The sequence below is a fragment of the Filicampus tigris genome, chromosome 1, assembly GCF_054856515.1.
Source record: "Filicampus tigris isolate MCC_2025a chromosome 1, RoL_Ftig_1.0, whole genome shotgun sequence".
In the NCBI taxonomy this organism is placed as follows: Eukaryota; Metazoa; Chordata; class Actinopteri; order Syngnathiformes; family Syngnathidae; genus Filicampus; species Filicampus tigris.
Genome location: NC_141217.1, coordinates 7,984,037 through 7,999,856, shown reverse-complemented (window position 1 = coordinate 7,999,856; position 15,820 = coordinate 7,984,037). Strand labels below are relative to the sequence as shown.

Below are 15,820 nucleotides of genomic sequence, written 5' to 3'. Positions count from 1 at the left end.
AAGGGTGGAGGGTCGCGGCCGGACCGGCAAAAAAAGGTTGAGTGCCCAGCTCTGATTTTAATGGGACATTACGGGAAATTGACTTTTTAATTGCTTGTGTTCAGACGAGCCTGTCTGCCCAAGTGTTAAATCAAGCGTTAAACAACCAAATGAACATTTTGCTACCTGCTTATTCCTGAAAATATGACTGTAAGCAAATGTGTCTGAGTGAGCAGTTTTAAATTTAATATTCATATAAATAACAAGATAACTGCCCCCACAAAGTGTCCCCACACATGACTTGGCAGCTGGGCTTGGTGAATGTCTGCCGTTTTGAAACAATGGCAGGATTACTGTACAAGGAAGCACAACCACTGCAGTGTTAGTACAGATTGGAATTAGCTAACAGCATTAGCTTCTGATATCCAGCACAAACAGTACCCAAATGCTTTTCTAGATACATATGCACACATGCACAGATCCGCTTTCCCACCCTTTATTATGTCACTGCACATATCTTACATTAGAAAAATCTCATTGGAGTGCGGGTGAATATAGCAGATGTCCTAAAAGGAGCTGTCACCGAATGGGAACTTCCGAGGCCAAATCACGGAGTCGCTGTTGTGACCGACAACGCTCGCAACATGGATGTGGCGATACGTGAGGCTGGCTTTGAGCCACACATTAAGTGCTTATCGTGCAGGCAATGAAAGAAACGTTAGTGCAGCTGGTCCAAAGTTGGCCGCGTATCATGTTTGTTTAGATGTGTCAAGCGTATAGTTTCTTTTTTTTCACCGATGCTCAACAGCAGCAGCACTTTTGACGTCTAAATAAAGACAGCTCGAGCTGCCCGCGCACAAACTAATTATGGACGTAATCACGCGCTAGAACAACTCTTTGGACATGATGGCTCGCGATCTAGAGCAACGGGGTGCCGTATCTGCAGCTCTAAGGAGCCCAGAACTACGGAAAAAATGACTTTTTCTCTTCCATTTACTCACACAGTATGAAATCAGGGCCTTTTTCATTGGATGCAAAAGCTATTGTATGTAGCTGTCGTATGGCAACAGGTGCTTCTGGCTGTTAGTCTATATCCCTGACATAGAAAGATGGACAAAGATACCATATTTGTAGTAAATGAATGTTGGTTTTTTTGACCAATTGAACCACCAATTGAAATGGGAAACGTCAGGTCTGCTGTCTCAGCAACACACGAGACACCAGCAGCTGCACCTGATCTAACTAATTACAACTGTCTGATCTCAAGCAGAGGCGGCACGGTGTTCGACTGGTTAGCACGTCCGCCTCACAGTTCAGAGGTCGTGGGTTCAAGCCCGGCTCCGGCCTCCCTGTGTGGAGTTTGCATGTTCCCCCCGTGCCTGCATGGGTTTTCTTTTCTCCAGGTATTCTGGTTTCCTCCCACATTCCAAAAACATGCATGGTAAGTTGATTGGACTCTCTAAATTGCCCCTAGGTGTGATTGTGAGTGCGGATGTTTGTCTCTGTGTGCCCTGCGATTGGCTGGCAACCAATTCAGGGTGTCCCCCGCTGAGATAGGCTCCAGCACGCCCCGTGACCCTTGTGAGGAGAAGCGGTATCGATAATGGATGGATGGATGATCTCAAGCAGCTCTGGATCTCCACTCATTGGCACATCGTTAACCTGCTCGTCCGAGGCTGAATTTGTCGACCACGTGACGTGACTACCGGCGCGACTCAACCGCACGTGGTGTCCAAATTCAAGATGACATATGCGGCCTTCTAATCCAGCATTCAAATCTGTCTTTTGTTTCCATGGAGACGGGCTCTGAACGAAGGCTGCTTCGACACACACTTTCATAAGGCCCACATTGCTCGGATCTTACTGGTCACTTGGCAGTTATGTTAATATTTGTTAAACACTTATTCTTGCCATTTTTTGTATGTTCTATGTTTATAAATAAATAAAAACATTGTTCTTTCTTCTACGCCGCTCCTGTTGTACTCATGTGTTTACGCTTTTCCAGTGGAGCATTCAGATTCGAAGCTCCCGGCAGTAGTGGCATGCTGGACAATTACCGGTAATTGCTTTTTGTCATCATCCAAATTCTTAGCTGCTGTGCCCTTTCTTTTTTAACTATGGACCCCGAAATGGGCCTATGAACCTTTTGAGGGAGAGAGGAGAGCCAAACTCTCTCATCGGCGTGTTTTCCTGTTGTGAACAAATGAAGTTCTCGCAAGGTCTATCAGATTTTTCATTCGATTATTAATATTCACAGGTTAATTGAGATATACATATATTTTTACAGATCTGCTCAAATGTAATTTAAGCACTAATTCATTTGGTTACTTATTTATTCTTTTTAGAACTAATTAATATTTAATGATATTGAAATAATTGTAAAACCAGTCCTCGAGTGCACCTATCCAGCCTGTTTTACATGTTTCCCTATCTCCAACACGACTGATTCAAATGATCAGGATCATGCTGATCATTTTAATCAGGGGTCCATTTCACAAAGTAGAAAACTCAGAGTCTGCTAACCCTGAAATGAGGGAAACTCCGACTTTTCCGCTTCAAGAAGGGAGGTAACTCAAACCAGAGAAAGAGGGGTAACTCTAGCCGGTTTCAGAGGGAGTGGTAACGTAAGCTCTCGGTCAGTTACCGCAGTAACACACTCTCTGAACCTAACCTGGTCAGGACCAGGGTTATCTCAATGAACCTCGGGTTTTGCTCTGTCTCCGCCCCCTTTCTGAGCCACACACTCCTTTTTATTTCCTCATTCCTTCCAGCCCGTTTTGTGGTAGCGTAGTTCTGCTGTCTGTCATTAAAAACATCGGAGTCAGTATATGAGAAGTACATTAGGCACATTATCGCTGAAAAAATGTTTCCGTTGAATTTACTCAATTTTGTCAAGTGGTTGCACGAAATATAATCATCTGGATAAAGATACATGTTTTAAGTAGACTATACATTTACTAAATAAATGTATCTGATTCAACACACCATTTTTTCTGTGTAAGTGGAGACAAACATGACATGATCATGATCCCGTATGTGGATGAAGGTGCAGCATTACTACGCCGAGAATTAAATATTTGTCAGGAGATCAGACCACGCAGTGGTGTTTTAGCATTTCCAGAAAATTATCTTTTTGAGCGGTACCGTTTCATGTGACAGTCCATCATCTACACACACTGAAATAAGTTTCTGTTGCATATTTACTCAATTTTATTTCTTTGAAGATCTTTAAAATCCACCCGTTTATAGTCATCACCGGGGTCGGCCATTTTGTCACTTCTGTCGACTGAAAATGACATCACGGCTACTCAGGGCTCAGGTAAAAACCAATCACGGCTGATCTGTTTTCTGAAGCTGAGCCTATCTCAGAATAGATCAACTCAGACTTCAGGATTAGATTCAGAGTTTAATGAACCTGCTTTGTGAAAAAGTCCCCAGTTGTGTTGGAGCCGGGAAACATGTAAAACCGTCTGGATTGGGGCTCTCGAGGACCGGACTTGGGCACCTTTGATCCACATCAAAAAGCTGACTGAGAAAATACCAAGATGTGCAAAGCTGTTATCTGGGCAAAAGGGGCCTGCCTACTTTGAAGAATCTAAATGATAAAACATTCTGTTTTGATTCATGTTTTTTGATTACCAAATAATTCCATAAATATTTCTTCATAATGTTGATGACTTAAGTATAAATCTACTATTCTGGAAATGTGTAATTAATGAAAAAACTATGAATTAGAGGGCGTTTCCAAACGTTGATGACTGTACTGATAAATCCCATACTTTGGGTAGGAATGTTTGCACGCACACTTGATAAATGAAGCCTCTGGGAACTGTTTTAGAATGTGGAGAAAATAGCCACACTGTTTATTGAGGGTTTTTTTTCCTGTCTTTTTCTCCCTTTAGTCACCTTATTTATAGGTGTCAGGTAGTTTTCTTATCCTGGAATAATGTTTTTATCATTGTTTTCATTTTGAATTTAACAAGGGAACAGAAACAAAACGATCATCTGGATTTTTTTTTTTTCTTCTGACTAAATTGTGGATGATGAGGGAATTATTACAGTGCCAAGTTAAGGTCACATTAATTAGGAACCAACATCTATTTCATATAACCTACAGCAACCTTTTTGAAATCATTTATATACTCAATGTGCATAAAATAGTACTCTTACTCTTACTCTTATTGTAACCTTTTATGTGACTATTTTGGTATTGTCAGTGTTTAGTAATATTGGTGATGCAATGTTGGTGGTTGTCTTATAATACAGTAGTATAACGTTGTTGTTGACAAAATAGCATAAAAAAAAAAAAATGCATCACATCCCAAGCAACTAGGATCCGTTTTAGTTAGTCAAATGAACAAACTGTGACAAAACTTTGGTTTAAGCACTTACATCAAGACTTTGGTGTGTGTTTTGTGATGGTTTCAGACTTATACTTATTTAGTATGGTCACAGGCTAACATTGAATCATCTATGATGGCGTTAATCAGGGCCAGCAGCCATTTTACAAAGATCACCTCAGCTAGAACAAGCTGTGTGCCCTCTTTACCACCGCAGCCTCAGTATGTGATGGTTGCTAGGCAACCAGCAGCAGGGCGCCACAGCCGACTGGTTGGTCATATGACTATCTTTTCCACTTTCAGTCTAAGTGTGTGTGTGTGCCTGCGTTGTTATACTAAAAAAAATGGAGAGAGCTGTGGTGGAATGGGGAAATGGTTATTACCGGTACGGCTCATGGTCACTATTTTATCAGGCCAAAATACACGCTACATGTACTACAGAGTAATGACTGAACTAACAAAACTTGTCCTTCATCCAGTGTTGAGAAGAATTTCCCTGGTGGTTGTCTGTCTGATGTCTTGTTGCTGCCGCGGTCCCCTGTCCTTTCTCTGTGAAGTGGACAGCAGAGCCATTGTGACCCAACTTGCCAAGGCATGTACGGCATAGGAAATCTGACTTGTGAGCAACAAGTGTTAAAATGCTGTTCACAACTCAAGCAACAAGTGTTCACACTTTTATTAGTCCCTTTTGGTTGTGTCAAGTGTTCAGGCTCAACATTGGTAGATCGATAGATGGTTCGGTGGACGGATCAATGCAAACCAGTGACTGACTGCAAAGAGAGCGGAGGCTGCGTGTCAACACACTTAGCAATGAATCAAATAATAATTAGCCATATTTTGGCAATTTTTAGTGCCCTATCGGAGCATCACGCTGCCCTGAACTCCAGTGTGCATTTTGTGGTGGCAGTGCTCACACGAAGCCATCAAAGGGCACACACTTCCCATAAACTGTTGCATCGCTGTGCCTGTGGCAAAGTTGAGATAAAGCCCACAATTCCAAATGGCAGACGTGTGTCACACAGCCAAGCTCTCACACGCAGACACAAATGCGGGTGGAAGCAATCGTTTGAAAATAATCCAAGAGTCATTCGCTGCAGAGCTGGATTGTTGGCTGTGAACTCCAAACTGTCCCCCCCCCCCCCCCAAAATTGCTCACAGCACTTAAGTGCATGCCAATCGTCACACAGTGCTGAAGAAGGTGAGATTCTCCTAAATATGTTTGTCACTCATGCACAATTCCAACTCTGCATTTTTTACCGGTTTTAATTTGAAAACATTATTATGGCAGCAATGAGTACTTTAACACACATTGAAGATGGATGTTTTTCATCTACACATTTTATTTCCCGCATAATATGTCCATCTACAACGTTTCATTGGAGGACAAGGACTTCGAAGCACAGTTAGCAAATTAGAAATAGCATGCACGGAACTGAGAATGTTGTTTGAATGCAGACGTGTCCTCTGGGAAATTTGAAAAGCGAGAGACCATTCACTTGAAAAAGAAACGCTGTTGTTTTATTTAGGTGGAAAGATTTGGCCAGTGGTTCGCTGATACTGAACTGTGATGAATATCTGCAGTGTAACGTCATCATGAAGAAAATTCACAGAAGTCACAGGAATACATTCACACGCAGAACAAGTCATGCCATATAATGTCGGCAATAGTGCTAACAAAAAATTGAAAAAAAAAAATGTGTTCCAGTGCCATGAATTTGACCCCTTCCTCATATAATTTGTTTTGCATATTTACCACACTTAAATATCTCAATCTAGCTAACCAATTTTAGTATCTCACAAAGCCAACCCAAGTAAATATAACAAACATACAGAGCATCCGGAAAGTATTTACAGCGTTTTACTTTGTCCACATTTTGCTAAATTGTGGCCTCATTCCAAAATGGAATACATTTTTTTTTTTTTTTACCTCTAAATTCCACACACAACACCCCATAATGACGTGATTTTTCTTTCCTGCTAAATTATTAACAATAAAAAAACTAAGAGATCACATGTACATAAGTATTCACAGCCCTTCACAGCCACTTTGTTGATCCACCTTTGGCACTCAAGTCCTTTTGATTATGCTGCCATAAGTTTGGCACACCTCTCTGTGGGCACATTTGGCCTGGCATCCACGCAAAAGACATGAATCTTTGTCTCATCAGACAAGACAATTTTCTTTCCTCATGGTTTTGAGTGTCCTTCACGTACTTTTTGGGCAAATTTCTGGTGGGCTACCGTGGGTGCCAACCAAGCCTAATGGGCCCCATGTGAAAAGGAATTACACTCGGTATCTGATATCGGCTGTGCCACTTTTGGCAGCAATAACTGAAATAAGCATTTTCGATAACTGGTTATGCGTCTTTCGCATTGTGTGGAGGAATTTTGGCCCACTTTTCTTCGCGGAATTGTTTTTAACTCGGTCATACAACAGCATCTAAATTGGATTTAAGTCCGGACTTTGACTTATCCACTTATTTACCTTCATTTTGTTTTTGTTTTTTGAGCCATTAGTATATTTTAGTTCATTGTCCTGATGCCTAAACGACATGCACATAAGCTTGAAGGCACAAACCTTTTTACATAGGGGCAAAAATACACAGTTTGGATTTTTTCTTCCCCTTGAAAATAAAATCATTATTTGGAAACTGTATTTAACCCAAACCCATGTACTTGGGTTGTCTTTAGGGGCAAGTATTTTCCACAGCGCCTGTGTGAGTAAGTATAGCAGCATATCACTACAGCTCACTTTATATTAATGACTCTATTTGTGTATATGTCCTAAATGTCCAAAATGTATATTTTGTTATTATGGCTTGGTTGATGTAGTACTAGAGTAGCTCCATCTGCCAGAGACAAATTCCTTGTGTTTTTACATACTTGGTCAATCAAAATGATTGGGATATTTTACAATGAACACTAAACTGCAATCAGTGAACATAACGCTGAACCATAACATGAGGACCGGCACAAATGATTATCTCCTGGCTGCTACACCAATATTAAAGACTACTTAACGGATGTGATCTTGTGTCTCCATGGCAATGAAAGAGACAATTTTTTTCCTTATTATAAGCCATTGTGACATCAACAGGATTTTGAAATGATATTCTTGAGCTACAATTATTGTTGCTTTATTATTTATTATATATTTACTTATAACCAGTGAAGATAAGCGGTTGGGAAAATGAATGAATGAATGAATGAATGGCATTTAAAGTTTATTGTATGTGTATAATATATATTCTATTTATAATTAGTTCAATAAAAAGATTTATTCTTACATTAAATAGGTCGACCTACCGTATATTTGGCAAGGAACCCTCAGGTCAAGATTGATGCCACACCCCTGTCTAAAATCTAAAAAGTACCATGCAACATGGGAAGTTTCTTAAAGGCAAGCAAGCATGCCAGTAGACCAAAGAAGACATCAAAGCGTCAAAACTTGAAGCAGTATGTCTTAAAAACAGAAAATGCACAGCAAAACAGACAAGGAATAAATGGGAGGCAACTGGAGTCAACGGCTGTGACCAAACTGTAAGAAACTGCCTAAGGCAAATGGGATTTACATCCAGAAATGCTCAACGAAAGCCATTATTAACAACCGCCGTAAACAAAACAAAAAACAAGTTCACAATGGGCTAAGGAAAAGCAATCGTGGACTGTGGATGACTGGATGAAAGTCATATTCAGTGATGAATTGCGAATCTGTATTGGTGGGCAAGGTGATGATGCTGGAAATTTGTTTGGTGCCATTCCATTAAGATCCATGAAAACGACTGCCTGAAGAAAGCACGGATGTTCTTTTGTTGTTTTTTATGATTGCATATTTTTTTCCTCAGAATTGGGTGATTCCATATTTTTCCCTCTCATTGGTCCAAACAAATAATTGCAACTAACTCCTGCATGTTTTGTCTTGATTTCTTTTAGTGTTTCTTAAAGCCAGAAAGTTGCCATTTGAAATGACATCAGTTTTGTGACATTATCTGTGATCTGCTTTTTTTCTACAAATTTAAACAACTGAATGAGCATCCTCTGAGACTGGTGATTCCATAATTTTGCTCCGCGTTTGGCTGGCAACCAGTCCAGACTATACCCCACCTCTGGACCACAGTCAGTCTCCAGCTCGCCAGGTAATCTAATGTGGAAAAGTGCTCTAGAAAATGGATGCATGGATGGAAATTAGTGCTCCCAAGTCTGAGAAAACTGAGAAGATAATAGATCATAACACTATCACTTCTGCATATGCCCTCCTTGTCTCAAAGATCTCTTGTTCAGACAACTCGCGCTGGTGTAAAATTCAGCGTTGGCAACTTGGAACATCCAAACTGTGCACTGCATGTATCCCACTTAATCCTCTGATGGGAAAATTGGCTCCATTCCACACTCATCCACCCAGGTTGATGTCTGCAGTGTTGGCTTGTGAGTGTTTTGTTCATGTGCGTGAGCGTGTATGTGAATTTAGGATGAATATGAGACACTTTAAAAAAAAAAATGTGCTTCATTTTTTTAAATAAGACCTGTCCATGCGAGATGACGAAAATTCCAACATACACACCACCTGCATTTTCTTATCAAAATGAGAGCATTATTCACTGGCATGTAAGCACATTATACAATTCAGTTTGCATAATGATTCAATGTTAAGATAAAGAAAGCGGAAATCAACCCAAACATATCCCCTGAGATAGCTAAAAATGGGTGGATTTTGCTGCTTAAAATCATATTTCATATTAATCAGATTGCCTTGTTTCGACTAGTGGGCCTGCATCGAACATATTCTTGAAAAAAATATGTTTGGGTTGACTTTCTCTTTAAGGCAATGACAATGCGTCAGCATCTGTGTATTTGTGCTATAACGGCATCCTAGGGTCCTAGAAAGCCGCTGAAAAAAATCCAAATTATTGTTATTATACATCTATCTGTTTACTATACCGCTTATTCTCACTAGGGTCACTCACTGGTGAGCTGTACATCCTCCAGACAGAACTCTTGACAAATTAGGAAAACAGTGCATACCTCAAAACTTGTAATCCGATAACTAATAACTTTGTATAATAACTCACAGGTGTCCAACTTCGATCCGACACTCCACACCATTTTAAGTGGCTTGTGAAAGCTTGTGATTTTTTTCCTTGACTTCTGTTCAAAACTCATTATCCATTAAAAAAGTGATAATAATCAAACACAGGCAACTATGTTATATGATGGGGCAATAATTAGAGTTCCCACACAGAACATATTTAATATGTGACAAAAAGTGAATTGCCTTGTGCTCTAGTCACACAGCTAGTCTTTAAGCAAACACATCGCAGCGTAGCTTTTGGCTAGTGGACGTCAAGGTTAACGGCCTGATTTTGGCAGAATGTCAAACTTGTTAACTTATTTGAAATGGTGTCACGCCAATGTGAATATCATTACAGCAGTAAAAATAAAGTAGCCAAGTATGAACAGCTTCCAGCAACATTAAGATTTAGTCTCTCAGGCTCTTCAGATTGCCAAAGCAATAACAAATACTATTATTGTTCGTGTTTTTATAGCATAATAATTCCCACTGATCAAACTGTTACTGTTGCACTTCTCTGCATCCTCCATTTACTAAAAAGACAAATTAGTGATGTTTCATTTTCTTAAAAAGCTTCAACGGTGAAGTTTGCAATAAAAAAAAAAAACACTTTGTCATCAAAACAGTCCTCAGGATTTTATCATATAACATGATAGAAAACATTCAAGCCAATAACATTCAGTGTTATAGTAACACTCCATTACGAATGAGGGTGCTTAAAAATAAAGTTAACAGCTCAGCGCAAGGTCACGAAGGTGTGCCGCAGATGAATGTTCCAGCGAGTTAGTGACAAACGATTGACACTAGGGCTGCTCGATTATGAAAAAAATATTAATCATGATTATTTTGTTAATAATTGAAATTACGATTATTATAAGGATCGTTGATTTGGGGGTACAAAACAAGAAAATGTTTAAATGTAAAAAATATAAAGACAAATAAAACAAAAAGAAAACTAATAAAATGTGTTGTTATAAAATAGGAAAGGAGCAAATGTATAAATTCAAGTATGATTTCCTCGTGCAAACAAACAATGTGTTGGATATAAATGAATATTAATAATCATTTTACGATTATGGCAATTCTGTAATCGTGGAGTGTAATAATCATAATTGTAATTGAATTTCGATTAATTGCACAGCCCTAATTGACACCTCGTCCTCATACGTCACCTTCTGTCTCTAACTGTTTTTCCTTGGGCGCGTTGGTTTCTTCAACATCAAATTAGAGGCACAGAATTGGGCCAGATATGGCTGATTCCCATCAAGTCATGACGACCATAACAAATGTGACCAACATTTTTTTTTTTTTAATTGCAAACTGCCCTCTTAAGCTGTTGAGGTTTAATTTTAAAAATGTCATCAAATGTGTTCTTATTTGCATAAAACATAAGCACCTCGGCTTGCATTTTCTTCCCTTACTGTATCCGACGTTAATCAAACTTTGCACTTCAACACAGGGCACATAATGATTTTTGGTGAACCATTACACCCCTATCATATACTTCATAACCCCCCGCAAGCAGAAGTACAATGTGGCCGTCGATAAAATCAAGTTTGACACCAGTGACCTAAGTCATGCATGACTCGATAACGTCATCTATCATTCGCACAAGGCCGTGTCCTTCTGAGTGCCCCCCTTCACTGTGACTCCTCCTGATTGAAGGTGGCATTTTACTGGCACAATGAGAGTTGCCAACGCACCAAGCAACACTGCCTGGAACCCGGCAAGACGGGCCTAGACACTGCACGTCAGCCGTGATCCTCATTATGTTGATTAGCACACATGTTTGGACTCAGAGAAAAGAGGGGAAGAGGGATGCAAAGGTTCTTCTCTAGGTATGAGACTGAACCCTTCTTTCAACTGGTGATCCAGACGTGGGAAAGAGCAGCAGATGGCACACACGTCTTTATAAATAAATAAATAAATGAATAAAATAAAATGGCTGAAATTATTTGCACTGCAATCTTTCCATTAATGCTGAAATCTCCCCCACGTGCAGCAACACACAAAATGCCACACAAGACACTAAATCCATTCAGTGTCACCCTGCACTTCTCATTATTTATCCCACAAAAAAAAAAAGTTTTGAATGTGTAACCATGGAGACTGAGAGATAACAAAATTACACAATGATCCTGTACTTGCTGTAATAGCATCAATTTCATCTGTAATTGTCAGGGATTTCATGTACATTTCCACATAAAGCATGATCCCTTTCTCATTTCTCGGCATTGCATGTGCTAGCTACCTTTATTTACGTTTCATTGCAAACATTCACAGGCCACTTCATTAGGTGCAGCTGCACATGGTATCCAACAAGAGCTAATGAAACATTTCCATTTCCGATGCCACTTATCCTATTCAGGATCGTGGAAAGATAGAGCCTATCCGAGCTGACATTGTGCAAAAGGCGAAGTGGCTACCAGTCAATCGCAGTGCACATAGAGTCAGATGATACACGTTCCCTGAGTGGAAATTTTAATCAGGCAAGTAAACCATATCATATCGTCAGTGATCGAGCTGAATAAAAACAAAAACAAATTGTCAGAGTAATAATGCACAGGCTTGGATACCAAATACTCAGCAGGCCCCCAAAATGCTCGTACTAAATAAATAGATATATAAGTTTGTGAACCATTTAAATGTAATCAAATTCTGACATAGTAATTGCGTTATTCCTGGATATTATTAGGTGTTGCGTAATTTTATGATTTTTTTTTTTTCTTTCTGATATTTGATCCATACTTTTTCACTTAAACAGCAAGCAAATTCATTTATCTGTTGAGAGAAGTTCTGGTGCTATTTCATTTGGGGGATTAGTGACTTTATCAACCACAACAAACTGAGTGCGCAAATTGTTGAGGCTCTTAATTATTTCAGAAAATTGTTGCTGTCTAGCGCTTACCATCTCTCTGTCTGCACAGGTCAAAGTGAATTTGGAGTTTATTTTTTCCTCCACTTCCGCACTGCCTTCATTTTGATTGTAGGTAATAACTTCCATAATGATAATCATTTCCAAATCCATCAGCAACTCAGCTACTCAATGAACTGCTATTTTGTGTTATTCACCTGTCAATGACAACATTTAAGTGGCGAACTTAACAAGGCGTCATTGTGGGTTTTGGGGAAATAGACTGACAATGAACTTTTGGCCTCTTATCGACAATACACCTCTGTTTAATGAGGAAACTGTAAATAAAAGGTCCCTAGTTGCTAAAACAGCGAAGATTAAGGGAGGGTGAAGTAATCAATGATGTGCGCAGACAACATAATAAAGGAATACCTGAAGGACAATGTCATAAAGACTGTCTTTGTTTGCAGCACAAATGAAGGACCCTTTTAGAGTGGTTTTTGGGATGTCATCGACATCACGAGCCTCATCTGTTTTACAACAAAGGAAATAATAATTTCCAGAGGAAAACAAAAAGTGTTGTAACAGGTCAGTGTTGAGTTCATGTTGTTGGTGATCATGTAGCTGATCATTATGATCAGTTTTGATTGACACTATCAGAAAGTTAATCAGGTTCACTATTGTGACTGTAGTGACATGTTTCCAGTGCTGTAGTTTTGGTTAACTCTCTCGCCTTGTTCAATTACAGGCAGTCTATAATATATAGTTTAAGATTTTATTTGACTTTTACTGCATAAAATGCTTAGGATTAGTTATCGTTATTAGTGTAAAAAAATGTAATTTTAAAAAATTATTTAACCCCTCAAATTGTCGTTTGTTTACACAATGTGCAGGTTGGGAGGAAAAAAAACTAAATTAAATGCGTATACAGTATATTCTAAGTAGGCTCACCACCTTTTTTATAGTACTAACAATAGACTCTAATGCAGTCAGAGGGAGCCAACTTTTTCAATTAAAAATTATTCTCTTGTCCACAAAAATGATAAATTGTGTAAATAGGTAGAAAACAAAAATCAAAACATTTCAACTTGTGAGTCTAGAAACCCCATTTTACCCAAATAGTATATGAATTTCATTGGACAAGAGTGGCCACACCACAGACAAAGGGTACAATTAAATGAGAAAAAAAATGACATTTAAAGATTGACTACTGATTTAGAAATTACAAAATCAAAGATCCACACCCTTGGGAAGTTTAACATTTGCATTGAAACAGCTAAAATTATTTATCCCAAAAATAATAAAATAAAGTGCAGACAGACCATTGCATGAAAGTCAAAATATTAGAAACCTCTCAGGATGAGACACTCTACCACTCCTTTTGGACACACGTGACATTGGAGGTATATGTCTCATGAAGTGGTTCGTGATGGTGCAGAACAATTGATTCGCTTGTAAAGTGAGCTCATGTCTCAAACTGTTCAGACTTAAAAACAGCAACAACAAACAAACTAAATACGCCAATGGCTATTTCGGAACGCGAAGTTGAGCACCAACCGCAACGCCCCCTGGAAGCGCACATGTTCTTAACCCATGTGCGAACTACTGTCTCGGCCATAACAATGTTTCTTATTTGATAAGCAATACAAGCTCAAAAATGTGTAAAGTTGTGTGAAGAAATGTGTGTACCTTACTATCAGGTCAGATCGGTCCGAAGGTGCAGCGATGGCGCCACGTAGCCCACAGGTATTGAATTAGTCACGACATGTTCCCACAGTGCAGCTGCGCATTCCATGTAAAGCGCCGGCATCCAACAGTTTCCAGCCACAATCATACCATCCAGCTGCCCTCCGATCCCCTCCTCTCTTTCTCTCTCTCTCACTCTCTCTCTCACGCTCTCTGTGGCGCGCCAGTGCGCACAATTGACGCAACCATCAAGTGCGCGCAAGCTGCACCTCCCGCCTTCCTCAAGTGACAATTTAGACAATGCACACACTCGTGGACATTTGTCACCCAAGGTGGAGAAAATCAGGATAGACAGTTCAATTGTGTCCATTTCGTTAGCTTCCAACAAAATCAAGTAACTCACTTAAGAGGATGGAAGCTGGTTAAAATAACCAGGAGGGACGCTGCTGCCCTCATGCGGACAAAGTAAGCGCTGCAGTCAGTCATGCACCCGACACATGCCTTTTACTGTGGAATTCAGGGGTTCTCAAACTTTACGTTGGAAATGTTTTTTCACAAGGACCCGTCATAATCCTAACATGAATAGAACTCTCTTTAGTTTTGGTCCAACTCACCTGTTACAATGTAAATTACTGCGGGCGTTGTGTCTCCTTTGGAAGCTACATAACGAAACACATTCTCCTTGACTGACACTTCACATATCCAAACTCCAATGTAAGAGGAGAAGGTGAAAATGATCATTTCGGCCATTTACCCTTTTTTTTTAATCACTATGCCTTGCTTAAATGGGTTTGACTGCAAGTAGAAAGATCCATCTTCTGTAACTGTCTGCCATGATTAAAGCGGAAGTAAACCCAGACATATAATTTTTTCAAGAATATGTTCTATGCAGAACCACTAGTTGAAACAAGACATTCTGATTAATATTGTGTTCGTGGAATATGAGTTAAGTAGGAATCAGCCATCTTAGGGGGTGGCCCTTTTGTCACTTCTGTCGACTGAAAATGACATCGAAATTGCTATGGGCTCAGGTAACGACCAATCACAGCTCACTTGTTTTCTGAAGTTGAGCCTCGGAAAACAGGTGAGCAGTGAGTGGTCGTTAGAAGTGACAAAATGGCCACTGGTGAGATGGCTAAAATTGGGTGGATTTTGCTGATTAACTCATATTCCACAAACTCAATAATAATCAGAATAATCAGAATGCCATGTTTCAAATAGTGGGCCTAGATATAATATATTCTTAAAATATGTTTGGGTTGACCTTCCCTTTAATTCCAATGGGTTTAATTTGCAAAGAAAAAAAACAACAAATGGTTATCAGCTGCTGAAGTGTGTATACATTTTCATGGGACACCCTGTGTGTCCGCATGTATGTGTGTCTATCATAAAGAAACTAAACCAAATTCATTTTGGGGAAAGTAATATTGATCCCTTGTTAGTAGCTGAAGTTCACCACTTTCGCTAATAACTTGGCTGTGAACAAAGAGTAGCTCATTTACAAAAACAGTCAATGTTGGCGATATAGTTGCCAATCTTGCCACAATATACTGTATTTAGCGAACATTTCTCAAACAAGCGATTAGCACAGGAGTCTGCAACCTTTTAAAATGGAGCACTATGTCACTGAACAATGAAAATAAATAATAGCTGCCTGAATATTTACTTTGATGACTTCTGCTCCTGAATCTTCAGCACTTGCACAGCGTGTGCAAATCAGGCCTGGGAAGTCATTTTCATCTTTACGCAAGACTGTAAGCTGCCGTCTTTTTAAGAAAAATCTTTATTTTTTGTGTAAGCGTTCATGTTACATTATACTGTAAGTAAGATAAGGCGACCTCTGTCTCTTTTTTTTGTGTGAAAATAACTCTCAGACGCAGAAGAGACAACATC

General features: G+C 39.4%; 1 protein-coding gene across 3 annotated transcripts in view; it reads right to left on the bottom strand.

The window, feature by feature from the left end:
* The window catches only part of klhdc8b (kelch domain containing 8B), a 134,497-nt gene extending 120,230 nt beyond the window's left edge, over nucleotides 1–14,267 (bottom strand). The window contains exon 1 of one of the 3 annotated variants that reach the window (XM_086050158.1): nucleotides 13,931–14,267. The gene's annotated coding sequence lies outside the window, so the exon portion shown is untranslated. The remainder of the gene's footprint in view (nucleotides 1–13,930) is intronic. The other 2 variants (XM_086050132.1, XM_086050141.1) reach the window with 2 other exon arrangements.
* Between the last annotated feature and the right edge of the window lie 1,553 nt (nucleotides 14,268–15,820).